Raw genomic sequence first — 26,781 nt, 5'->3', positions numbered from 1 at the left:
CTGGAGGTCAGCATGCAGAAGAATGCGAATTGATCCATCCTTGTCTCCTTGTACTAAGCTCAAATCCAAATGGATCAAGGACCTCCACATAAAGCCAGACACTCTGAAGCTAATAGAAAAGAAATTGGGGAAGACCCTTGAGGACATCGGTACAGGGAGAAAGTTTCTGAACAGAACACCAATAGCGTATGCTCTAAGAGCAAGAATTGGCAAATGGGACCTCATAAAATTACAAAGTTTCTGTAAGGCAAAGGACACCATCAAGAGGACAAACTGGCAACCAACAAATTGGGAAAAGATCTTCACCAATCCTACATCAGATAGAGGGCTAATATCCAATATATATAAAGAACTCAAGAAGTTAGTCTCCAGAAAACCAAACAACCCTATTAAAAATGGGGTACAGAGTTAAACAAAGAATTCTCACCTGAAGAACTTCGGATGGCGGAGAAACATCTTAAAAAATGCTCAACTTCATTAGTCATTAGGGAAATGCAAATCAAAACAACCCTAAGATTTCATCTTACACCAGTCAGAATGGCTAAGATTAAAAATTCAGGAGACAGCAGGTGTTGGAGAGGGTGTGGAGAAAGAGGAACACTCCTCCACTGCTGGTGGGGTTGCAAATTGGTACAACCACTCTGGAAATCAGTCTGGCGGTTCCTCCGAAAACTGGGTACCTTACTTCCAGAAGATCCTGCTATACCACTCCTGGGCATATACCCAGAAGACTCCCCACCATGTAATAAGGATACATGTTCTACTATGTTCATAGCAGCCCTATTTGTAATTGCCAGATGCTGGAAAGAACCCAGGTATCCCTCAACAGAAGAGTGGATGCAAAAAATGTGGTATATCTACACAATGGAGTACTATTCAGCCATTAGAAACAATGAATTTATGAAATTCTTAGGCAAATGGATGGAGCTAGAGAATATCATACTAAGTGAGATAACCCAGACTCAAAAGGTGAATCATGGTATGCACTCACTAATAAGTGGATATTAACCTAGAAAACTGGAATACCCAAAACATAATCCACACATCAAATGAGGTACAAGAAGAAAGGAGGAGTGGCCCCTGGTTCTGGAAAGACTCAGTGAAACAGTATTCAGCAAAACCAGAACGGGGAAGTGGGAAGGGGTGGGTGGGAGGACAGGGGAAGAGAAGGGGGTTTGCGGGACTTTCGGGGAGTGGGGGGGCTAGAAAAGGGGAAATCATTTGAAATGTAAATAAATTATATCGAATAAAAAAATTAAGGAGTAAAAAAAAAAAAGAATTAAACTCAATGTAACAAAGAGAGAAATATAGTCTACTCTGTTTTGAAAGTCTTATATTTAAGGTAATTATCCTAAAATACTTTTTCTATAGTGATTTGATCATAGAAATAACACATATATAACATTATGAGTTTCATATCCTTTAGCTATGTAGAGAAAATAAATTGATGAAAACTTTTTGTCATATTTGCTTTCCTAAGGCAAGCAAATTAATTTTCTTTAAAAGATGTTTAATACTACCTAACTGGTGAATGTGGAAATAGACTCCAACTTACCACGATACTGCAGAGTTACTAACTTTTTACAGTAAGATACAATTCTGTTAAGTGAGAATAATTAAATCCAATGACATTATAATTAACTAGACCAAGAGAAAATTGCATCGCAGTAGAAAAGAATTGCTGAGCATACATCTTACTGAAAGTTATCTCCCATCCCGATCCCACAACAGATCCAAAGGGAAAACAGAACAATTATCCATGTGCACCTAATGCCAAAGCTAGGATAGAACAAGCACATAAAAACTGTAGGAGCATTGAGAGGAACTTTGACTTTTCATTTTGATGTGGTTCCCACCTTACCTTCTCCAATCTCTTTCTGACCACGATTGTTTTTAAATGAAATTCTCTAAGAACTTTCCAGGTATTCTCAATTACTGACTTTCACACTTCCAAATTGCTTTCAAAGCTTCTATCAAACTAATTTTCACAGTACCATCTTCCAGGTCATGTCTTCTGACCAGGAATCAGGATGATTTGATCTGACTGTCAGCACTCACAGAAATCCAGTACCTACACAGAAGGTTATTATCTAACTGCATTCCATATGGCCCCTTCCTTCTCTCCAAAGTGAGCAACGATTAATCCACTCAGGGCAGATGTAATTTGGAAGCCGTGTGCGTGATCGAATGCCATATTTGCTCCTTTATGGACTAGCCAATAAGCAGTCCCAATTCTCAGAAGCCACTTTGGATTTCAGTTACCAAACACAGACAAATGAAATCATCTGTCCTCTAGACAGACTTTCAGTTTTCTTTGTTTTCCATTGCATACAATATCCCAAAATATAAAGGTGCTTTAGTAAAATATCATGTTTCACACTTCTGAGCCTCTAGTAGTTAGCCAGTGCTTCAGAAACCAGTCCTCTCCTCACCCTCTCTCTCACTCTCACTTCAGTGTGTTGACAAGAATACATCATACTGTGAGGAAAGCAAACACCACAGACTGGCTCAGCAGTTAAGACCACTGACTAGTCTTCCAAAGGTCCTGAGTTCAGTTCTCAGCAACCACATGGTGGCTCACAACCATCTATATGAGATCTGATGCCCTCTTATGGGGTGTCTGAAGACAGCTACAGTGTACTTACTTATAATAAATGAATAAATCTTTAAAAAAATAAAAGAACCAAACACCTATCTTCATACAGTTAAATCATCCAGGTCCTGTCTTTTATGTCAACTTTCCTGTCAACTTTTTTCTTCCTTCCTTCCTTCCTTCTTTCCTTCCTTCCCTCCTTCCTTCCTTCCTTCCTTCCTTCCTTCCTTCCTTCCTTCCTTCCTTCCTTCCTTCCTTTTATTTTTTGAAATCCACTGTCTTCTAGCTATTCAATAGCTAGTAGGTAATGCCTACATATTACCTTTAATAACTCCTTGTTACAAGATAAAAAAAGATCCAAGATAAAACAATCTCAGCTTATTTTTCTCAAGGAAAAAAATGGAAACAAAGCTGCTTGTCTTCCAATGTTTCCTTCTGTTTTTCATTGGCAGTAATCAACACAAGGTTAATTCATGATCTGCTCTGTCTTCTGATTTTTCTTCCCACATAATAGTGCATCACAAGTCAAGTAGATTGTATCTGCTTCCCTCAGTGACATCTTTATCCTCTCTATCTCCGACTCTACATGCTTGTCAACAAGTCTTCATTTTCTTTTGGATCTGAACAGTACAGTTTGGTTTTTGTTCACAGAATCTTCTACAACCTTACGAAAAAGTCCAGTTATGGTGCTTATTAAAGCAGTGATTTTATTTACCTTTATTTACCTGTTCATAAAGTAATAACACTGCTTACAAATCCCATCCTTCTAGAAACATTACTTTTCCATGTCTTCTATAAAGACTCTCACAGATTTCTAATTCTCAGATACACTTTCTCAGTTCACTATTTTCTCGATTAACTGCTCATTTAAAATTTGATAATCACAAGTTTCCTTTCCCCTCCCATCCAGGCTTCTTCATTAGATATTCTTATTGATGCTGTCTTATTCATATTGACTATTCAAATATACTGCTATATCTAGCACAATGACAATAGAGAAAATCCTTTTACAAGAAAGCATTTCAGAAAATATTAAAGAAGCAGATTCAGTGGGTAACCTGAATTGGAAGCAAAACGACAGTTACACATATTAATGCGCAGTTGCTATGACTGTGTACACAAGACAAACATGAGATGAGGCCAGACTGGAAGACAGGCAAAAATCCAATCTCTGTCTGAGGCACTATTGGCAAATGATGGCTACTTAAAGATAATGAGTCACTTTCCTTCAAGGGTAAATCCCCACAGAAGCTATCTAGGAGAGCATCTCGAGAACACACATGAGGGAGGGGCAGAGTGGACTCTGGGTGTGGAACAGGAACTATGAATTGTTGAAAGAATAGGCAAGAGGGAGATAAAGAAGAATTGCAATGGAGGAATAGATGCAAACTTAGTTTTTAATGTCTAGATTTTACATTTCATATTATAATAACCACACTTCTCCATTCCCCTTTCTCCCTTCAAACTTTCCATATAATCCTCCCATTCTTCTTCACATACGTGGTTTCTTTTTTCACTGATTTTTTAATACATTCAAATATATACATTTATGTCTGTGTGAATATACATATATATTTCTAAATATAATGCTTTATACCATGTGTTACTTACATGTATGATTTTTATTAATTTAAAAACAATAAAAAGCACAAGCACATATTTTTACAGGACATTGTAAAATCACCCAAGTAAATGGAATTTCCTTGCTTTAATATCATTTAGCTTTGTTTGTAATATTTGCTATTTACAAGTTTAATATGCTTTTTGGAATCTTCTATTATTTTTCCAATTGTTATGGCATGATTTACATTAAAATTAATTTAATACTTTTATCTTTAATTTTACCTTTTGTTTCTATTATACACAGAAGTCCTAGAATTGCAGTTTGGAAATAAGAAATACTTATTAATATTTAATAAGTCAAGTCAGTAAATATTATATAACAGTATACATTACAATGTTTAATGGAATTCAATTATAATTAGGGTTTGATTTTATAATTTCTAAAAATTAGACAGTGTTGCTTGGCGATGTATAATACAACTATAATTTTACTAAGATAACAGCTTTGATATTGTAAAGCATTATTGTTAGTTTATGGTGGTGCTGTTTATAAGCTGTTGCATAATAAAGGTATTTCCGATATGAGTATTAATATACTGCACACTAAACTGAGGTATAACCTAGTTTTAAAACTTGAGGATTAAATGATTAATTGTATTGGAATTTACCTAGCAATGGTAAATCATTTCAACTCCAATAGAAAGTATTATTATTTGCTTTACAAAATAGTACTAGTTTTATGCTTAATAAATTATAAGATAAATTATTTCAGTGACATAATCTTCCTCATAATTGTAGAAATCAATACCGGACACCTAGCTTAGCACACCAAACCTTTTTAATCAGTAGATTCACTTTCTTCTTAAATTCCATTCTGTATTAGCATTTGCTGCATAGTCATTAACCATAAAATCTATATTCAGAATCCTCATTGTAAAAGACTGTTTTAAACAAGTCATCTATCTATGAAAATAGTATTGATATATTTTATTAAGTATCTTGTATATGGATCTCTGCAGAGTCAATGAACTTATCCATTTAAAAGTGGATTGACTAGAAATGTTATGTTCCAATAAAGCAATTTCATTCTCTCTAAGATCTGCTTCTTTTAAGTTTCAATATTTAAAGAAATCTTCTGCTTTCAAAATATTACTGTGATAATATGCATCTTACAGGGTCCTGTATAATATTTCCATAATTGTGTAGAGGATGTTCTGTTAATGATGGTTATCTAATAAAACATAACTGATAGAAGATGTGTGTGTGTGTGTGTGTGTGTAAGAGGTTTTATTGGATTAACTTGCATGATATGGTTGAGATAGCCCAACAATGGATGTCACACACTGGAAAGGATGAAAGTCTGGTCACTGCTCTGCCCCCAACTCTGGATGTTGCAAAAGTCCCATTTGACTGATTTCTACAATAATAAAGATAAAGAATGTAATAAAGAATCTGCATCACACTGGATCAATACCAAGGTAGTTATTGTCTAAAGCTTGCTATCCAGTACCTGTCAGTGGGTCACCTGTACATGTCCCATGTGAAAATAATGGTCTGTTGAAATCTGACAAAATCACTCAGATTTTCCTGTTTCCCTTGGCACATTCTACTTTTCTGATATCATTGAATGGTATTGACATTTTTTGGAGTCTTGTTATACTTTCATAAAAGGCTATGGTAGTAGGTATTGGCTCATTTAGCTTAGTATCTTAAAGATTAATTTCTTTAGTGCAGTGATTTCCCCAGTAGCACAGGTATTGATAAATGACTTATGATAATGCAAGGGCATTTTTTTCCTGAATTGCCATGTATAATTATCTTTGAAGTTAACACATACTAATTAGAACCCAACCTTCCTTGTTATTGTGATAACTGAAGATCAATTTGCTAATCACTAAATGACACAAGAGCATGACAGGGTTATTACAGATTATCTCAGCCTGATAGGCTCCGGCTTTGGCTGATGTCTGGAAGCCTGCCAGGACTTCTGGACTTAAGTCAAGGTTAAAGCGGCAAACTGTCCAGTTGGCACAACAGTACCAGAACATCTGAGCATCCACGGGAAGCAGGAATGGCTTCTCTTGGATGCAAAGGTTCTCCTGTAGTTCACTTTGGACTATTTTTCAGTGAGACATTCACATTCAACTGGTGCTGGGACTTGAAAGCCTCTCACTTTACTCTTAGCTCCTAAAGAAGAACACATAATTTGCTTCTAGGCAAATTTTGAGAACTGAGAGAAATATATTTATGTTTATTTTAGTAGTCAATTTACTTTTTATTCTTTTGTTTGGAAAAATGCAATCATCCAATATTCTCACTTCAATTTCTAGATGAAAATGTTATGATTGGAAAGTAAATTTCCAAGAAAGTATCCAATATCAGGTAACTGTCTACTCATCCCTTAAAACAAAATCTCAAGGAAGCTGTTTTATTTGTCTTTCAATGTTTTTTGTTATACATACAGCACTATATCATCAAATCATAAAATCAAATACACCATTAAATTTATAAATTATAGTTTAAGTAAAAAAATAGAATTTCTGTGTATTAGCAAGAAAACATTTCTCTATAAGCAAAAAATTGAACTCAGAAATATTTCTTAATGCATATTAAATATTAATCATCTACAATTACTTCAAAGTAATTTACTTAAAACGATATCATCCATAAACTCTATATTTAATCTGATCTTTTATGATACATTCATGATACTTTAATATGTTGTTTATTAGTTTATTTTCACTTATCACTACAAAATTGATATATCTCATTTTTCAAATACAGCATATCAGGACTATTTATTCTAAAATATTTCATGTCTGTGCAGGAAAATAAATGATATTTTTAAAAAGATCATAACCTTTGTATCCTCATTATTAAGTTATAATTAATAAAGCTATGAAACACAGTTTTAGAGTATTGTGATAGATATAACTGAGAAGTCTGAAAATATCACTGTAAATCAAAAATGAAATATGACAAAATATGCAAATATAAGAATCTTCTAAGGACTAGAAGATAGTTCTGTCTCCAAAGAGTTTATTATGAAAGTTTGAAGACCTAAATTCAGATGCCCAGAACTCATATCAAAAGCTATCTATTGCAATACAAATTTGTAAGCACTGCAGTGGGGAATTGAAGACAAGCCAACCCCGGAGCTGAGTGGACAACTAGTGTATCCACACTGGTGAAAGGGTTCTGTGAAACAACTAAGAAATAAGGTGGAAAGACATTCAGGAATATACCAACATCACCTTCTCTCCTCCTCCACACATACACACACATACACACATATGCATACACACACACACACACACACTAACACACACTCACTCTCACACACACACACACACACACTCACACTCACACTCAAATGCACACACACACTCACATTCACACACACATACACACACACACATACACATACACACACATACACACACATACAGAGGAAAGAGATGTATACATACATCTACACATTTAATATAAAAAAGAAGCCTCCATCCTAATGTCCCTTAATGACACTGAGTTTTTATTTTTATTTATTATTTTCTATCATATGAATGGATGGTGAGTGAGGTACTGTAAGGACATAAACTGAAAAAAGCCCTAGAACCTCAGATTGGGACACCCAACAATTTCTTCATGGAAGCCCAAGGAACAGAATAAATGAGATAGTTCTATTTGTATCTATCTTCCTTGTGTGCATTCCATGTGTATAGGAGGCAGGACACCTGCATCCTAAAACAGCAACAGTTACTGGGCTTTTGCAGCAGAAGCTAGCTGAGAAGGGATTGGCATTATGAAAGAATTAAAACTCTTGCAGAAGCAAACTAATTTTAGAACACCCTTTGAAGGAAGCAGGTCCAGTTTCCATCTGTGCTACAGACCTAGAAGGTTTATAATCACTGCAAAGCCTCTGTGTGTGTCATTGACAGTGTCTGGGTCTAACAGCAATAACGGGCTAGTTGTGAATGTTGTTGGGTGTGGGGCCTGATGAATGAAGTGGGTGGGCAATGACAGCATTCCTTCAATTAGCTTTCTGTAAGGAGTAATGGCTGCCAAGCTCACTTTGTTTGGGAAAGATTGCAAAGCTGTAGTCCTACTTAATTATTGCAGCAGTCTTTACCTCAGCTGCTGGGTTTGGCACAGATTCTGTGAATTTTCAGCATTATCTGCCAACGCTGCTTCTGTTGTGCTGGCTTGCTGAAAACTCTCCTGGAAAGAGCCCAAGGACAAGGACACGCCCCACCACAATGGTGCCAACTGAATACTTATGCATTTTCCTGGGCATCTACCTTGTTATGGGGTGCATGAAGAACATTTCTCCCCGGGGCTCTTCACAGTGTTGGAAGGTCCACTGAGTATGGAATTTCCCTGGTCATCATCTTGCTATAGTGTCCATTGAGTTCTGAGAAACAATTTCTAAGAGGCATAAAACTGATCTCTGGAGCTGATTAAGTATATTAACAGATATCCTCACATAACCAATGATTAATCCCCATGTACATCCAATCACTGAGCCCCTTTTCTAGACTTATATTTATACTCTCCTAGAGAAGAGTTCTCCTAGAGAACAGACGTGACAGGAATACTTACAGCACAAACTTAGATGATTCTGAGAGACAAACCTTGATTGTTTTTTAGGCAAGGCTTGATAAATACTCATCTCATATTTGACTTATTATAATAACCTACTCAAGGTAAAATTACTTAGTACTTTTTAAATTTCCATAATAATTCCAAGCAGCCTAGTTTTTGAGAATCATAAAAATGTTCCATGTTCAGAGTGACTTAATAATGGTATTGATAAGAGATGCACATTTTGTTAAAGCTCTAAGTGTGGCCAATCCAGATACCCTCTAATCCTTTGTAAAGTTACCCAGTCTTTTCTTTTCCTTTAAAATAAAAAGCAGGATATAATGTAAATAATGTGTCACACATCTGAAAGCTGTAAAGTCAAAAATTAGGACTACATCTAGTGGGATTTATTTTTCATTATTTTTCAAGGTAATGTATAGAAGGAAACAAGAAAGGGAAAGAGAAAAAGTGAGGAAGAGATGGGGAGAGAGAAAGAAAGAAAAAGATATTTCTCTTATCTATAGCTAATTTACCCTTGTGATAGTATTCTATCTACTTATGTGAGTATTGTCCTCATGTGTCAAAAACCTAATAAAAGACTTATGTCTTTATACTAATAAAATATGTTTAAATTTCAGTATGAGTTTTGAGGGAAATACTCAAAATATAGCATATGATGCATCCCAGAATCTCTGTTACTATTAATAATTTTCTTGTCTTTATGGTACTGTTACAAAACATCACCATATGGCTGATCGAAATCTATTCCTACTGCCTTAAAATTGTAAAGAGGTGTGTGCATTAAAATTGAAATCCAGGGAACACGTGAATCATCCTATCTAGGTCCAAATTGAGACGTTTTTCTCTGAAGTTTTTCAGCTCTATTATATCAGATTTGAATTTTAATAAAATAAATACAAAGCTAATTTTCCTGCTACCATCGAAAGATATTCTTTCTTTGTTGACTTCTATTGTGCTATTTTTTCTATATTAAGTTCTATGGGGGATATCATATTTCCTTGGATGAATTCCTAGACTATTAAAATAAATACTCTAGAAATTGTTTCCAGAATAGGGAAATGGACTAATGGGCAAAGTTGCTTGTCACTAAGCCTGTGGACTTGAGTTCAATCCCAAGGACCTGTGTGCATAAGAAAGGTTCTAACCTACATAAAATGCACCCCTCACCCTATGCCTCTATGTCATGACATATGAGTATGCATGTATAGACACTTGCACATGCATATTCACTAAATAAATCAATGTAACTTTTAACATAAAAATAATTTTATTTCACAATTGTGAAAATAAATGGTAGATAAAAATGAAATGTTTGAAAATTGAAACAAAAAATGAGTTTGACATAAAACTTGGAATGTATTTAGTGCAATAAACTCGTGTGATTAGAAGTCCTTTATCTGGGTAAAACTGGGTAATAATTTTAACATAATGCAAACTTGTGCAATATTTTTGATAAATATTCATAATTAATATTCTCTCTCTTCCTCACCTTTGTATCTCTCTCTTTTTTCTTTTTTTTATTCATTGAATATTATCTTCATTCACACTGACAATGGTAAACCTTTCCCAATTTCCCCTTTCCCCAAAGACACCCAACTCCTCCTCCCAACCCTACCTCCACACACATGCCCCTACACATGACCCACTCCCACCTCTGCCCCATCAACTTTTTGTAGGGCATACACTAAGCCTTCACCTTACTGAAGACCACTCCTCCCACCGATGCCCAACAAGGCCTTCCTCTGCCACACTTTTGGCTGGAACCATGTGTACACCCCGTTGATAGTTCAGTCCCTGGGAGTTCTGGGGTGTCTGGGTGGCTGAAATCATCGTTCCACTCATGGAGCTGTAAACCCCTTCAGCTCCTTCGGACTACTCTCCAACTCCTCCATTGGGGACCCCACGCCCAAACCAATGGATGGCTACTAGCATCTGGCTGTTTCTCTTTCTAACCCTTCCTACTTCCTCGCTTTAAGTTTAGTATAGTATCACAACTACAAGTTCCAAAGACTAAATACCCTTTGTGAATTCAATGATGCTATAAGGCAGGATGCATAAGAAGGGACAAAATCATTAAGAAACCTGAACTAATTGATTAACTAAATTAAAGAAATAATAACATTTATTTTAGTACAATATAAGTACATAAAATATTAATTGAATAATAATGCAATGTATTAATAAACTGATCTATTAAAAAGCACAGTAGGTAATATTTAAAATCAATCATGACACATATTAATTAGATATGATAAGACATGGAGAAAAATATATTCCACTATAGGAATATAGTTGAAGGAGATGAAAGGGTTTGCAAATCAGCATTTGGAGTGACTCCTGCCTCCATTTTTGCTCCCTGGTGGAGCAGAGGGGCATCATCAGGTACTGAGATATCCCAAGTTTAAGATCTCTGGGGGCGCAAACCCCCGGGGGAGATCGGTGGTTCATCTGTGTGCTGCCTGGTCATGGGTACTGTGCCCTACGAGGTGATCAGCATTTGGAGTGACTCCCTGTCATCATCTTTGCTCCATGACAGAGCAGCTGGGGAGCACCAGGTTCACTGAGACAACCCAAGTATAACATTGCTTGGGGCAAGACACAGCAGGGCTCCAATAGCACACAAGAGGAGGGCAGCACATCAGCAATCGGTGCCAGGGGAAACCTAGTCATCCAGTGTTGTGGAAATAGCCTTACCACAGGAGGTTCACAGGAGGTTGAAGCACCAGCCAGTGACAACAAGACCAACTAATGCCAGTGAGAACTAGATGGCAAAAGGCAAACGAAGGAACGTTACTAACAGAAATCAAGGCAATATGGCAGCATCTAAACCCAATTCTCCAAAAACAGCAAGTCTTGGATACCCCAACACACCAGAAAAACAAGATTTGGATTTAAAAATCACTGGTCATGATGCTGTTAGAGGAACACATGCAGGGCATAAATAAATCTCTTAAAGAAATTCAGGAGAAAACGGATCAAAGGTTAGAAGCCCTTACAAAGTAAACACAAAAATCATTTTTAAAAAAAATTCAGGAGAATATGGGTTGAAAGATAGAAGCCAATAAGGAGGAAATGCACAAATCACTTAAAGGAATACAGGAGAACATTGGTCAACAGGCAGAAGTCATGAAAGAGGAAATACAAAACTCTCTTAAAGAATTACAGGAAAATACAAACAAGCAAGTGAAGGAGCAGAGTAAAATCATCCAGGATCAAAAACAGAACTAGAAGCAACTAAGAAATCGCAAAGGGAGACAATTTTGGAGATAGAAAACCTTGGGAAGAAATCAGGGGCCTTAAATGCAAATATCAACAACAGAATACAAGAAATAGAAGAAAGAATATCAGATGCTGAAGATACCATAGAAACCACGGACTGGACTCAACAGTAAAAGAAAATGCAAAATCCAAAAAGCTTATATCCTAAAACATCCAGAAAATCCAGGACACAATGAGAAGACCAAAGCTAAGGATTATAGGCACTGATGAGAGTGAAGATTTACAACTTAAAGGGCCAGCAAATATCTTCAACAAAATTATGGAAGAAAACTTCCTTAAGCTAAAGAGAGAAATGCCAATGAATATATGAGTCTACAGAACTCCAAACAGACTGGACCAAAACAGAAATATCTCCCTTCACATAAGAATCAAAACCCCAACTGTATTAAAAAAAAAAAAAGAATATTAAAGACAGTAAGAGAAAAAGGCCAAGTAACATATAAAGGAAGTCCTATCAGAATTACACCAGACTTCTTACCAGAGACCATGAAAGCTAGAAGATTCTGGGCAGCTCTCATGCAGACTCTAAGAGAACACAAATGCCAGCCAAGACTACTATATCCAGCAAAACTCTCAATCACTATAGATGGAGAAACCAAGATATTCCATGACAAAACCAAATTTACACAATATCTTTCCACAAACCCAGCCCTACAAAAGATAATAGGGGGAAAACACCAATACAAGGAGGGAAACTATACCCTGGAAAAAGTAAGATAGTAACCTTCTTTCATCAAACCCAAAAGAAGATAACCACTCAAATATAAAATTAACATCAAAAATTACAGGAAGCAATAATCACTATTTCTTAATATCTCTTAACATCAATGGACTTAATTCCCCAATAAAAAGACATGGACTAACAGACTGGATATGTAAACAGGACCCTACATGTTGCTGCATACAAGAAACACATCTCCCTGTCGAAGACAAGAACTACCTTAGAGTAAAAGGCTGGATGACAATTCTACAAGCAAATGGTCTCAGGAAATAAGCCAGAGTAGCCATTCTAATATCTGATAAAATTGACTTTCAACCTAAAATCATCAAAAGAGACATAGAAGGACACTTCTTGCTGGTCAAAGGAAAAATCCAAGAAGCACTCTCAATTCTGAACATCTATGCTCCAAATGCAAGGGTACTCTCATTCATAAAAGAAACTTTACTAAAGTTCAAAGCAGACATTACACCTAACCCAATAATGGTGGGTGACTTCAACACCCCACTATCCTCAATGGAACATTCAGGTAAACAGAAACTAAACAGGGACACAGTGAAACTAATTGAAGCTTTGGACAAATTGGATTTAACATATATGTAAATAGAACTTTTCATCCTAAAGCAAAAGAATATATTTTTTTCTCAGCACCTCATGGTACCTTCTCCAAAATCAATTATATAATTGGTCACAAGACAGACCTCAACAAATATAAGAAGATCAAAATAATCCCATGCCTCCTATCAGATCACTATGGAGTAAAAATGGTCTTCAATGACAACAAAAACAACAGAAAGCACACATACACATGGAAACTGAACAATACTCTACTCAATGATACTCTGCTCAATGATATCTTGATCAAGGAAGAAATAAATAAAGAAATCAAAGACTTTTTAGAATTTAATGAAAATGAAGGCACAACATTCACAAATCTATGGAACACAATGAAAGCAGTGCTAAGAGGAAAACTCATACCCTGAGTGCCTCCAAAAAGAAAATGGAGAGAGCATACACTAGCAGCTTAATGACACACCTGAAAGCCCTGGAGCAAAAAGAAGCTAATTCACCCAGGAGGAGAAGCCAGGAAATCATCAAACTCAGGGCTAAAATCAATCAAGTAGAAACAAAGAGAACCATACAAAGAATCAACAAAACCAGGAGCTGGTTCTTTGAGAAAATCAACAAGATAGATAAACCCTTAGCCAGACTAAACAAAGGGCATAGAGACAGTATGTAAATTAACAAAATTAGAAATGAAAATGGAGATATAACAACAGAAACTGAGGAAATTAAAAAAAAATATCAGATCCTACTACAAAAGCCTATACTCAACACAACTTGAGAATCTGGAGGAAATGGACAATTTCTTAGACAGATACCAAATACCAAAATTAAATCAGGATCAAATCTAAATAGTCCCATAACCCCTAATGAAATAAAAGGGGTCATAGAAAGCCTTCCAACCAAAAGAAGCACAGGACCAGATGGTTTTAGTGTAGAATTCTATCAGACCTTCAAAGAAGACTTAACACCAATACTCTTCAAACTATTCCACAAAATAGAAACAGAAGGAATACTCCCCAACTCATTCTATGAAGCCACAATTATGCTGACACCAAAACCACACAAAGATCCAACAAAGAAAGAGAACTTCAGGCCAATTTCCCTTATGAATATTGATGTAAAAATACTCAATAAAATTCTTGCCAACCGAATCCAAGAACACATCAAAATGATCATTCTACATGATCAAGTAGGCTTCATCCCATTGATGCAGGGATGGTTCAATATATGGAAATCCATCAATGCTATCCACTACAAAAACAAACTCAAAGAAAAAAGCCACATGGTCATTTCATTAGATGCTGAAAAAGCATTTGACAAAATTCAGCATCCTTTCATGCTAAAAGTCTTGAAAAGAACAGGAATTCAAGGCCCATACCTAAACATAGTAAAAGCAATATACAGCAAACCGATACCAACATCAAACTAAATGGAGAGAAACCTGAAGCAATCCCACTAAAATCAGGGACTAGACAAGACTGCCCTCTCTCTCCATATCTTTTCAATATAGTACTTAAAGTTCTAGCTAGAGCAATTAGATAACATAAGGAGGTCAAAGGGAAACAAATATTAAATGAAGAAGTCAAACTATCACTATTTGCAGACGATATGATAGTATACTAAAGTGACCCAAAAAATTCTACCATAGAACTCCTACAGCTGATAAACAACTTCAGCAAAGTAGCTGTTTACAAAATCAACTCAAGCAAATCAGGAGCCTTCCTATACTCAAAGGATAAGCAGAATGAGAAAGAAATTAGGGAAATGATACCCTTCACAATAACCACAAACAACATAAAAGCATCTTGGGGTGACTGTAACCAAACAAGTGAAAGATCAATACAACAAGAACTGCAGGTCTCTGAAGAAGGAAATGGAAGACCTCTGGAAATGGAAAAATCTTCCATGCTCGTGGATTGGCAGGATTAATATTGTTAAAATGGTTATCTTGCCAAAAGCAATCTACAGATTCAATGCAATCCCCATCAAAATCCCAACTCAGTTCTTCACAGAGTTAGAAAAAGCAATTCTCAAATTCATCTGGAAAAACATAAAAACCCAGGATAGCCAAAACTATTCTCAACAGTAAAAGCACTTCTGGGGGAATCAGTATCTCAGACCTCAACATTACTACAGGACAATAGTGATAAAAACTGCATGGTATTGGTACAAGGTCAGGCAAGTGGATCAATGGAATAGAATTGAAGGCCCAGAAATGAGCCCACAAACCTATGGTCACTTGCTCTTCAACAAAGGAGGTGAAAACATCCAGTGGAAAAAAGATAGCCTTTTCAACAAATGGTGCTTGTTCAATTAGAGGTCAGCATGCAGAAGAATGTGAATTGATCCATTCTTATCTCCTTGTACTAAGCTCAACTCCAAGTGGATCAAGGATCCACATAAAACCTGATGCACTGAAACTAGTAGAAAAGAAACTGGGGAAGACCCTTGAGGACATGGGCACAGGGGAAATGTTCCTGAACAGAACACCAATAGCTTACGCTCTAAGATCAAGAATTGACAAACGGGACCTCATAAAATTACAAAGTTTCTGTAAGGCAAAGGAAACTGTCAAAAGGACAAAAAGACAACCAACAGATTGGGAAAGGATCTTCACCAACCCAAAATCTGACAGAAGGTTAATATCAAATATGAACAAAGAACTCATGAAGTTAGACCCAAGAGAACCAAATAACTCTATTAAAAATGGGGTACAGAAGAGGCAAGAGGGGCTTCCGGGCGGCCAGTGGGGAGAAGTCGGTGTGCTCCAGTGAATCCAGCGGGCCTCAGCAGGAGCCTTCAGGTGCCTGCTTCTGGATCTGAACATCCTGGCCAACAGCACCCTGTCTCCAGGCAGTGCAGGAGGTAAGCTGTGCACCAGAGGCCACCTGGGAAGGGGCAGCTTGCACTGGTGAGTCAGCATTGACAAGACAACTAACACCAGTGAGACCTAGATGGCAAAAGGCAAACGCAGGAACGTCACTAACAGAAATCAAGGCAATATGGCAACATCTGAACCCAATTCTCCTTTACCAGCATGTCCTGGATACCCCATCACACCAGTAAAACAAGATTTGGATTTAAAATCACTGGTCATGATGCTGGTACAGGAACACATGAAGGACATACTTAAAGAAATTCAGGAGAAAATGGATCAAAAGTTAGAAACCCTTGCAAGGGAAAGACAAAAATCATTGAAAGAAATCCAGGAGAATACAAAAGCCAATAATGAGGAAACGCAAAAAACACTTAAAGAAATACAGGAGAACTTTGGTCAACAGGCTGAGGTCATGAAAGAGGAAACACAAAAATCTCTTTAAGAATTACAGGAAAGCACAAACAAGCAAGTGAAGGAGCTAAGCAAAACCATCCAGGATCTAAAATCACAAGTAGAAACAACTAAGAAAACTCAAAAGGAGACAACTTTGGAGATAAAAAGCCTTGGGAAGAAATCAGGGGACATAGATGCAAATATCAACAACAGAATACAAGAAATAGAAGAAAGAATCTCAGATGCTGAAGATAACATAGAAACCAGGGACTCAACAGTTAAAGAAAATGCAAAAATGCAAAAAGCTTGTAACCCAAAATATCCAGGAAATACAGGACACAATGAGAAGACCAAACCTAAGGATTATAGGCATAGACGAGAGTAAAGATTTACAACTTAAAGGGCCAGCAAATATCTTCAATAAAATTATGGAAGAAAACTTCCCTAACCTAAAGAGAGAGATGCCCATGAATATACAAGAAGCCTACAGAACTCCAAACAGACTGGACCAGAACAGAAATACTTCCTGTCACATAATAATCAAAACACCAAATGTACTAAACAAAGAAAGAATATTAAAGGCAGTAAGTGAAAAAGGCCAAGTAACATATAAAAGAAGACCTATCAGAATCACAGCAGACTTTTCACCTGAGACTATGAAGGCTAGAAGATCCTGGGCAGATCTCATGCAGACTCTAAGAGAACACAAATGCCAGCCAAAACTACTATATCTAGCAAAACTCTCAATCACCGTAGATGGAGAAACTAAGATATTCCATGACAAAACCAAGTTTACCCAATATCTATCCACAAACCCAGCCCTACAAAAGATAATAGGGGGAAAACACCAATACAAGGAGGGAAACTTCACCCTGGAAAAAGCAAGATAGTAACCTTTCATCAAACCCAAAAGAAGTTAACCAATCAAATTTAAAAAATAACATCAAAAATGACAGGAAGTAACAATCACTATTCCTTAATATCTCTTACCATCAATGGACTCAATGCCCCAATAAAAAGACATAGACTAACTGACTGGATATGTAAACAGGACCCTATTATATTTTGCTGCTTACAGGAAACACACCTCAGGGTCAAAGACAAACATTACTTTAGAGTAAAAGGCTGGAAGACAATTTTACAAGCAAATGGTCCCAGGAAACAAGCTGGAATAGCCATTTTAATATCAGATAAAATTGACTTTCAACCCAAAGTCATCAAAAGAGACTCTGAGGGACACTTCTTGCTGGTCAAAGGAAAAATACAACAAGAAGAACTCTCAATCCTGAACATCTATGCTCCAAATGCAAGGGCACCCTCTTTCATAAAGGAAACTTTATTAAAGCTCAAATCACACATTGCACCTAACACAATAATTGTGGGTGACTTCAACACTGCACTTTCCTCAGTGGACTGATCAGGAAAACAGAAACTAAACAGGGACACAATGAAACTAATTGAAGCTTTGGACCAATTAGAGTTAACAGATATATATATAGAACATTCTATCCTAAAGCAAAAGAATATACCTTTTTCTCAGCACCTCATGGTACCTTCTCCAAAATCAACCATATAATTGGTCACAAGACAGACCTCAACAAATATAAGAAGATCGAACTAATCCCATGCCTCCTATCAGATCACTATGGAGTAACAACAAAATACCAACAAAAACAACAGAAAACCCACATACATGTGGAAACTGAACAATATTCTACTCAATTATACCTTGGTCAAGGAAGAAATAAAGAAAGAAATTAAAGACTTTTTAGAACACAATGAAAATGAAGAAACAACATACCCAAATCTATGGGACACAATGAAAGCAGTGCTAAGAGGAAAACTCATAGCCCTGAGTGCCTCCAAAAAGAAAATGAAGAGAGCATACATTACCAGCTTAATGACACACCTGAAAGCCCTGGAACAAAAAGAAGCTATTTCACCCAGGAGGAGTAGAAGGCAGGAAATCATCAAACTCAGGGCTGAAATCAATCAAGTAGAAACAAAGAGAACCATACAAAAAATCAACAAAATCGGGAGCTGGTTCTTTGAGAAAATCAACAAGATAGATAAACCCTTAGCCAGACTGACCAAAGGGCACAGAGAAAGTATCTAAATTAACAAACTTAGAAATGAAAATGGATATACAACAACGGAAACGGAGGAAATCCAAAAAATCATCAGATCCTACTACAAGAGCCTGTACTCAACACAACTGGAGAATCTGGAGGAAATGGACAATTTCCTAGACAGATACCAAATACCAAACTTAAATCAGGACCAAATAGATCATCCTATCAGTCCCATAACGCCTAAAGAAATAGAAGGAGTCAGAGAAAGTCTTCCAACCAAAAAAAGCACAGGACCAGATGGTTTCAGTGCAGAATTCTATCAGACCTTCAAAGAAGAGTTAACTACAATACTCTTCAAACTATTCCATAAAATAAACAGAAGGAACACTACCCAATTCCTTCTATGAAGCCACAATTATGCTGATACCAGAACCACACAAAGATCCAACAAAGAAAGAGAACTTCAGACCAATTTCCCTTAGGAACACAGATGCAAAAATACTCAATAAAATTCTTGCCAACCGAATCCAAGAACACATCAAAACAATCATCCACCATGATGAACTAGGCTTTATTCTGGGAATGCAGGGTTGGTTCAATATACGGAAATCCATCAATGCAATCCATTACATAAACAAACTCAAAGAAAAAAACCACATGGACATTTCATTGGATGCTGAAAAAGCATTTGACAAAATTCAGCATCCTTTCATGCTTAAAGTCTTAGAAAGAACAGGAATTCAAGGCCCATACCTAAACAAAGTTAAAGCAATATACAGCAAACCGGTAGCCAGCATCAAACTAAATGGAGAGAAACTTGAAGCAAACCCACTAAAATCAGGGACTAGACAGGGCTTCCCCCTTTCTCCTTATCTTTTCAATATTGTACTTGAGGTACTAGCTCGGGCAATTCGACAACATAAGGAGGTTAAAGGGATACAAATTGGAAAGGAATAAGTCAAACTATCATTATTTAAGGATGATATGATAGTCTACCTAAGTGACCCAAAAAACTCCACTAGAGAACTCCTACAGCTGAAAAACAACTTCAGCAAACTGGCAGGTTATAAAATCAACTCAAGCAAATCAGTGGCCTTCCTATACTCAAAGGATAAGCAGGATGAGAAAGAAATTAGGGAAACAACCCCCTTCACATTAGCCACAAACAGTATAAAGTATCTTGGGGGTGACTCTTACCAAACATGTGAAAGACCTATATGACAAGAACTTCAAGACTCTGAAGAAGGAAATGGAAGAAGACCTCACAAAATGGGAAAACCTCCCATGCTCATGGATCAGTAGAATCAATATAGTTAAAATGGCCATTTTGCCAAAGCAATATATAGATTCAATGCAATACCCATCAAAATCCCAACTCAATTCTTCACAGAGTTAGAAAGAGCAATTATCAAATTCATCTGGAATAACAAAAAACCCAGGATAGCTAAAACTATTCTCAGCAACAAAAGAAAGTCTGGGGGAATCAGTATCCCTGACCTCAAGCAATACTACAGAGCAATAGTGTTAAAAACTGCATGGTATTGGTACAGTGACAGGCAGGAGGATCAATGGAACAGGATTGAAGATTCAGAAATGAACCCATACACCTATGGCCACTTGATCCTCGACAAAGAGGCTGAAAACATCCAATGGAAAAAAAAGATAGCCTTTTCAACAAATGGTGCAGGTTCAACTGGAGGTCAGCATGCAGAAGAATGCGAATTGATCCATCTTTGTCTCCTTGTACTAAGCTCAAATCCAAATGGATCAAGGACCTCCACATAAAGCCAGACACTCTGAAGCTAATAGAAAAGAAACTGGGGAAGACCCTTGAGGACATCGGTACAGGGAGAAAGTTTCTGAACAGAACACCAATAACATATGCTCTAAGAGCAAGAATTGACAAATGGGATCTCATAAAATTACAAATTTTCTGTAAGGCAAAGGACACCATCAAGAGGACAAATCAGCAACCAACAAATTGGGAAAAGATCTTCACCAATCCTACATCAGATAGAGGGCTAATATCCAATATATATAAAGAACTCAAGAAGTTAGACTCCAGAAAACCAAACAACCCTATTAAAAAATGTGCTATGGAGCTAAACAAAGAATTCTCACCTGAAGAACTTCGGATGGCAGAGAAGCATTTTAAAAAATACTCAACTTCATTAGTCATTAGGGAAATGCAAATCAAAACAACCCTGAGATTTCACCTTACACCAGTTAGAATGGCTAAGATTAAAAATTCAGGAGACAGCAGGTGTTGGAGAGGGTGTGGAGAAAGAGGAACACTCCTCCACTGCTGGTGGGGTTGCAAATTGGTACAACCACTCTGGAAAGCAGTCTGGCGGTTCCTCCGAAAACTGGGCACCTCACTTCCAGAAGATCCTGCTATACCACTCCTGGGCATATACCCAGAGGATTCCCCACCATGTAATAAGGATACATGTTCTACTATGTTCATAGCAGCCCTATTTATAATTGCCAGATGCTGGAAAGAACCCAGGTATCCCTCAACAGAAGAGTGGATGCAAAAAATGTGGTCTATCTACACAATGGAGTACTATTCAGCCATTAGAAACAATGAATTCATGAAATTCTTAGGCAAATGGATGGAGCTAGAGAACATCATACTAAGTGAGGTAACCCAGACTCAAAAGGTGACTCGTGGTATGTACTCACTAATAAGTGGATATTAACCTAGAACTCTGGAATACCCAAAACATAACCCACACATAAATAAGGTACAAGAAAAAAGGAGGAGTGGCCCCTTGTTCTGGAAAGACTCAGTGAAGCAGTATTCAGCAAAACCAGAACGGGGAAGTCGGAAGGGGTGGGTGGGAGGACAGGGGGAGAGAAGAGTGCTTACGGGACTTTCGGGGAGTGGGGGGCTAGCAAAGGGAAAATCATTTGAAATGTAAATAAAAAATATATCGAATAAAAAAAAATAGGGGTACAGAGCTAAACCAAGAATTTTCGTCCTTAGAACTTCAGATAGATGAAAGGCACCTTAAGAAATGTTTTAAGTAATGTGTATGGTTGTTTAAGAAACTAAAAGAAACATCCAAGCAAACTGGACTAAAGTTAACAAGTATACATCATTACAGTAGGCTGCATATCTGTCCTCAATTGCCTGGTACTTGGCCACAGAGTAAATACAACAGAGGCACAATGTCCTGTGGTGTCTTTATGTTCTGGACTGTAGACTCATTATTGTATATACACGATGTGATGACATATTTGCTAACTATAGGAAGTAGCTGGCTTTTGCTAGGCAGTTGCCGCTAGTGTCTACAAGGTCCCAAAAATGTTAACTGTTAAGGAAAGTACTAAGATAATACAGATAAATGTTATCTATATTTTCTCCTCAAAATCTATTCTGAAGGACAAAGGAATCCCAACATTCATCCGTGTGATCACAGTACACATCTCCACAGACACACCTGGACATTCATGGTGCCCAAAGACATAAAAAAGAGATTAATCTTTCAATATGCACATAATTCAAGAATATTTATATCCAGCTATGCTTTAAACATCTTCTTTATCTAAACTTAAGTCTTAAATCAAATCAGATATTTGTTGGTTACTCCAAAAAGTTCTGTGTTACCATTGCCCTAAAGTATTTTGGAGGAAGTCAAGGTTTTTGAGGCTGGGATGGTGTCCAGTTTCTCTTTTGGTAGCCTGCAGAGCAGTTTTTCCTCACCAATGAGAATAAAACATAGGCTTTAATAGTCTATGTAGGCACCAGCTTGATTTCTCCCTGTTCAATAAATTGTGTGGATATTATAGTTGGCAATGAAGCTCTGCTGTCTGTTTGCTGAGAGCAACCCTTTGTCTTAGAATCAGCCTGGGTTGTGTGGAAATATTTATTTGACTCTTTAGGTCAACAGGTGAATTCAATGCTACATAGTCCCCCCACTGGAAGGTGTGCTGGTTACAAGAGATAGCCAGAGACTCCATATACCCTAAAACTAGAGTCTTCATTAGGATCACCTTCTTAGATCCCAGTAAGTTTCCAATACACTTGATTTCCACACAGCTCTCCAAATGCCCCCTCCCACTTTAAGCTGTATCTCCTCATACAAAGAGTAGGAAACTATCCTTAATTGATCTGCGCATGCTGCAAATGTAAGGTTTTTATGTTGCAAAATGGAAGTTCAGGAGGGCAGCCCTGACAGGATTCACCCACGGGGATGATGAAATTACCTGCTGTTCCAGCTCCCTGCGTGATCTGACCTCAACTGCTTGGAAGCTGTTTTCTCTGAAGACTTGCATGTGGCACACTTTCAGAATAGCTAGCTCACTTGTTACAGCTTTTCAGACTGTTCCAAACAGGAATTCAAGCATATCTGCAATTTCTCAGCTTAGACAGACTAAACACCAAATGCTGTAGCTTTTTAAAAAACTAACCAATTTTTCAACTTTTCTCTAGCCTCCTGCCTTCCATAAGGAATTTTTACTACAAATCACCAGAAAGCAATTACAAGAAGAATGTTGTACCATTCCTTAAGTTGGGTGGATGGTTTGGGGGATTTTATTAATTATAGATATGTCGTCATTTTAAGGGATGGTTAAAAATAATTATGCTATTATAAATAGGGCTGCTATGAACATAGTGGAGCACGTATCCTTATTACATGCTGGGGAATCCTCTGGGTATATGCCCAGGAGTGGTATAGCAGGATCCTCTGGAAGTGACGTGCCCAGTTTTCTGAGGAACCACCAGACTGATTTCCAGAGTGGTTGTACCAATTTGCAACCCCACCAGCAGTGGAGGAGTGTTCCTCTTTCTCCACATCCTTGCCAACACCTGCTGCCTCCTGAATTTTTAATCTTAGCCATTCTGATTGGTGTAAGGTGAAATCTCAGGGTTGTTTTGATTTGCATTTCCCTGATGATTAATGAAGTTGAGCATTTTTTAAGATGCTTCTCAGCCATCCAAAGTTCTTCAGGTGAAAATTCTTTGTTTAGCTCTGTACCCCATTTTTATACGGTTATTTGGTTTTCACGGGTCTAAGTTCTTGAGCTCTTTGTATATACTGGATATTAGCCCTCTATCTGATGTGGGGTTGGTGAAAATCTTTTCCCAATTTAATTTGTTGGTTGCCGATTTGTCCTTTTGATGGTGTCCTTTGCCTTACAGACACTTTGTAAATAGCCAGAAGCTGGAAAGAACCCAGGTATCCCTCAATGGAAGAATGAATGCAAAAATGTGGTATATATACACAATGGAGTACTATTCAGCCATTAGAAACAATGAATTCATGAAATTCTTAGACAAATGGATGGAACTGGAGAACATCATACTAAGTGAGGTAACCCAGTCTCAAAAGATCAATCATGGTATGCACTCACTGATAAGTGGATATTAGCCTAGAAAATTGGAATGCCCAGAACATAATTCACACATCAAATGAGGTACATGAGGAAGGAGGGGTGGCCCCTGGTTCTGGAAAGACTCGGGGTAGCAGTATAGGGCAAAGCCGGAAGGGGGAAGTGTGAGGGGGTAGATGGGAGAACAGGAGGGAGGGAAGGGGCCTTGTGTGGCTTTCGGGGAGTAGGGGACCAGAAAGGGGGAAATCATTTGAAATGTAAATAAAATATATCGAATAAAGAAAATTTAAAAAAATTTAAAAATGATAATACAAAAAATAATTATGCTTATTGAAAGGGTGGAAACAAAATAGGGATTTCTCTCACTTTTTGCTCTTTCTTTCCTAATTAAGGGAAATAGGGTTGAAAAGGAAAAAGAGAGGTATAGAAATAATATGAAAAATTAGACAAATAAGAGTATATTGCTGAATCTATTCTTAAAACAAAAGGATTTTATAGCCATTTATATTTTGATACAAAATTAGGGTTATATTTTGCTACATTAGTAGAGAATTTTGTATATTGATACAGATTTGAGGTTTTCAAATCTTTATATATTGAGACAAAATTTAGGATTATTTTTGTTAAAACATAGTATATGTATGTTTCCACTCTTAGATAGGCATTATGTCTAAGCAACTCATTTGAAAAGTACAAGGTTTAGTCCCATTCCTTTTTAATAGGTGCTATTATAAATTGTTTAGGATGATTAAGTAAAGCATGTTATCATTCAGACAATCAAACTCATGGTCTTGTCAAATACTAGTCAGGATTATTTTTAAAAAGTATACTTTCTGGGTTGTATAGATAATAGGTAGCTGGAAATAAGCAACATTTGCTTATTCAGATATGCTATGAGTAGAAAGACGGTTTTTAAAAATTATGGCATTAAAGATGTTTTTATTAATGTAAGGCCTTTTTGACATTTAGACAGGGCAACTCCTTGTAGCACCCTTTTCAAATTGAAAGAAGATGATAGAATTCCTGCAACTGTGGCAAGATAGCCACTTGGTAAAAAAAAATGCCTTGACTTTATCTGTAGACAGAATACTCTCCAGAAAGGACAAATGGACGCAAGGAATTTGACTACCAGATTCTGCCAAGACAGGGTAAGCAAATCCTGGATAATTACTGCTCCACAAAATGTCTGTCAGACATTATGGGCCAGAAGGCTGAAGACAGATGCCACCATGTTGTAGAGAATATTGAGGACTATTCAGGAGGTCAGCTGTCTCTGTCAATTCTATATTTTGGAAGCTGCATCTTTGTGCTTTGTGCATACTCAGGTAATATTTATTTCCTTCTCAATCCTTTGCTAGAGTTGAAGGCTAAACTATAAATTTATGTTGTTTAAGACGTAAAATGATGTTCTAGGTTGAAAAATGTAATTTTAGAAGTGTAATAAACTCCCACAATAATGGTACATGCCTTTAATCCCAGCACTTGGGAGGCAGAGGCAGGTGTATTTCTGAGTTCAAGGCCAGCCTGGTTTACAGAGTGAGTTCCATGACAGCCAGGGCTACACAGAGAAACCCTGTCTCAAAAGACAAACAAACAAAAAACCCCCCAAAACCCAGAAGTATAATACAAGTTACAATAGAAATTGATTTAAATACAGAACTCTGAATTCACCAGGATATAATAGACAATAGAATACCTTCTCCTGAGCTTCCCAAAAATGAATAGACAAGATTTTTAAATGTAACTCTTACTTTTCAAAATAATTTTATTAATGTTCCTAAGGTATGTTTTTTAAAAGAGAGAGAACCTTTTGATTTAGACAAAAAAGGAAATTGTTGAGATTTGATTTGTTTCTATATATCATAATGCTAAATTCTAGATCTGAATGTTCTAGGCTTATGAGTGACATATCATGTTTATTGTTGTGAAAATTGTATTCAATGGTTTAAAATATTGGTTAAATAAAATTAGCTACAGTCAATTATTGGAGGGATTAGAGTCAAGTGGGTTTTGATTCTCCGGACTGTGGTGGAAAAGAAAAAGGATTGAAAAGAGACCAGGTGGAGAAGGAGGAAGAATGAGAAGAGAGCAGAAAGCTCCCACGGGGTGGACCATGAGTCTGCAGCCAGGAGAATCTGGAGTATACCACTGGGGAAGTAGCCAGGCCAGCAGTTAGAAGAGTAGACTAGGGATTACTCCTCAGTAATTGTCAAAGCCAAATAAAATAGCCATAGCCTTAGTTACATTTATTTGCAAATCAGTAGGGGATAAGGTTAAAGTGGTTGTGCTACAATTAGCTCCTTCATTGACCCACCATGATGAGAACTTCTCTCCTGTTAGGCCTTGTCTGCAATGGTCTCTGGAAATATGTTCCTCTAAGGTACTGAGACCTCTACAACATAAACGCAGCTAATATAGACATTCTTTTTGAGCATTCAATTTTCAATTTAATAATTTAATAACTATACATTTTATCCATTTCAGGTAAAATTACAGATTAAATTTAAGATATTGCCAGGTCCTGAAGTTTATTTATGGACTTATAATACCTCCAATTTATTCCAAAATATTTTTAAAAAATTATTCACTCCATAGTTAGAGATAAACATTCTATCTTTAAATTTTAATTAGTTTTTATGTTGCCAGACTGGCAAAGTGTTCTTAAGCAGTTTTGGCATGTTTTTGCTTATGATTTCAAATGATCTGTCAAAATGACAAGAATTTTGATGGCATTTTCATAAATAGAAGTGAAACACATTATACATGGTGTTTCAAT

The sequence above is a fragment of the Apodemus sylvaticus genome, chromosome 15 (genome assembly GCF_947179515.1).
Source record: "Apodemus sylvaticus chromosome 15, mApoSyl1.1, whole genome shotgun sequence".
Taxonomy (NCBI): domain Eukaryota; kingdom Metazoa; phylum Chordata; class Mammalia; order Rodentia; family Muridae; genus Apodemus; species Apodemus sylvaticus.
Note: the sequence above shows the minus strand (reverse complement) of the source record.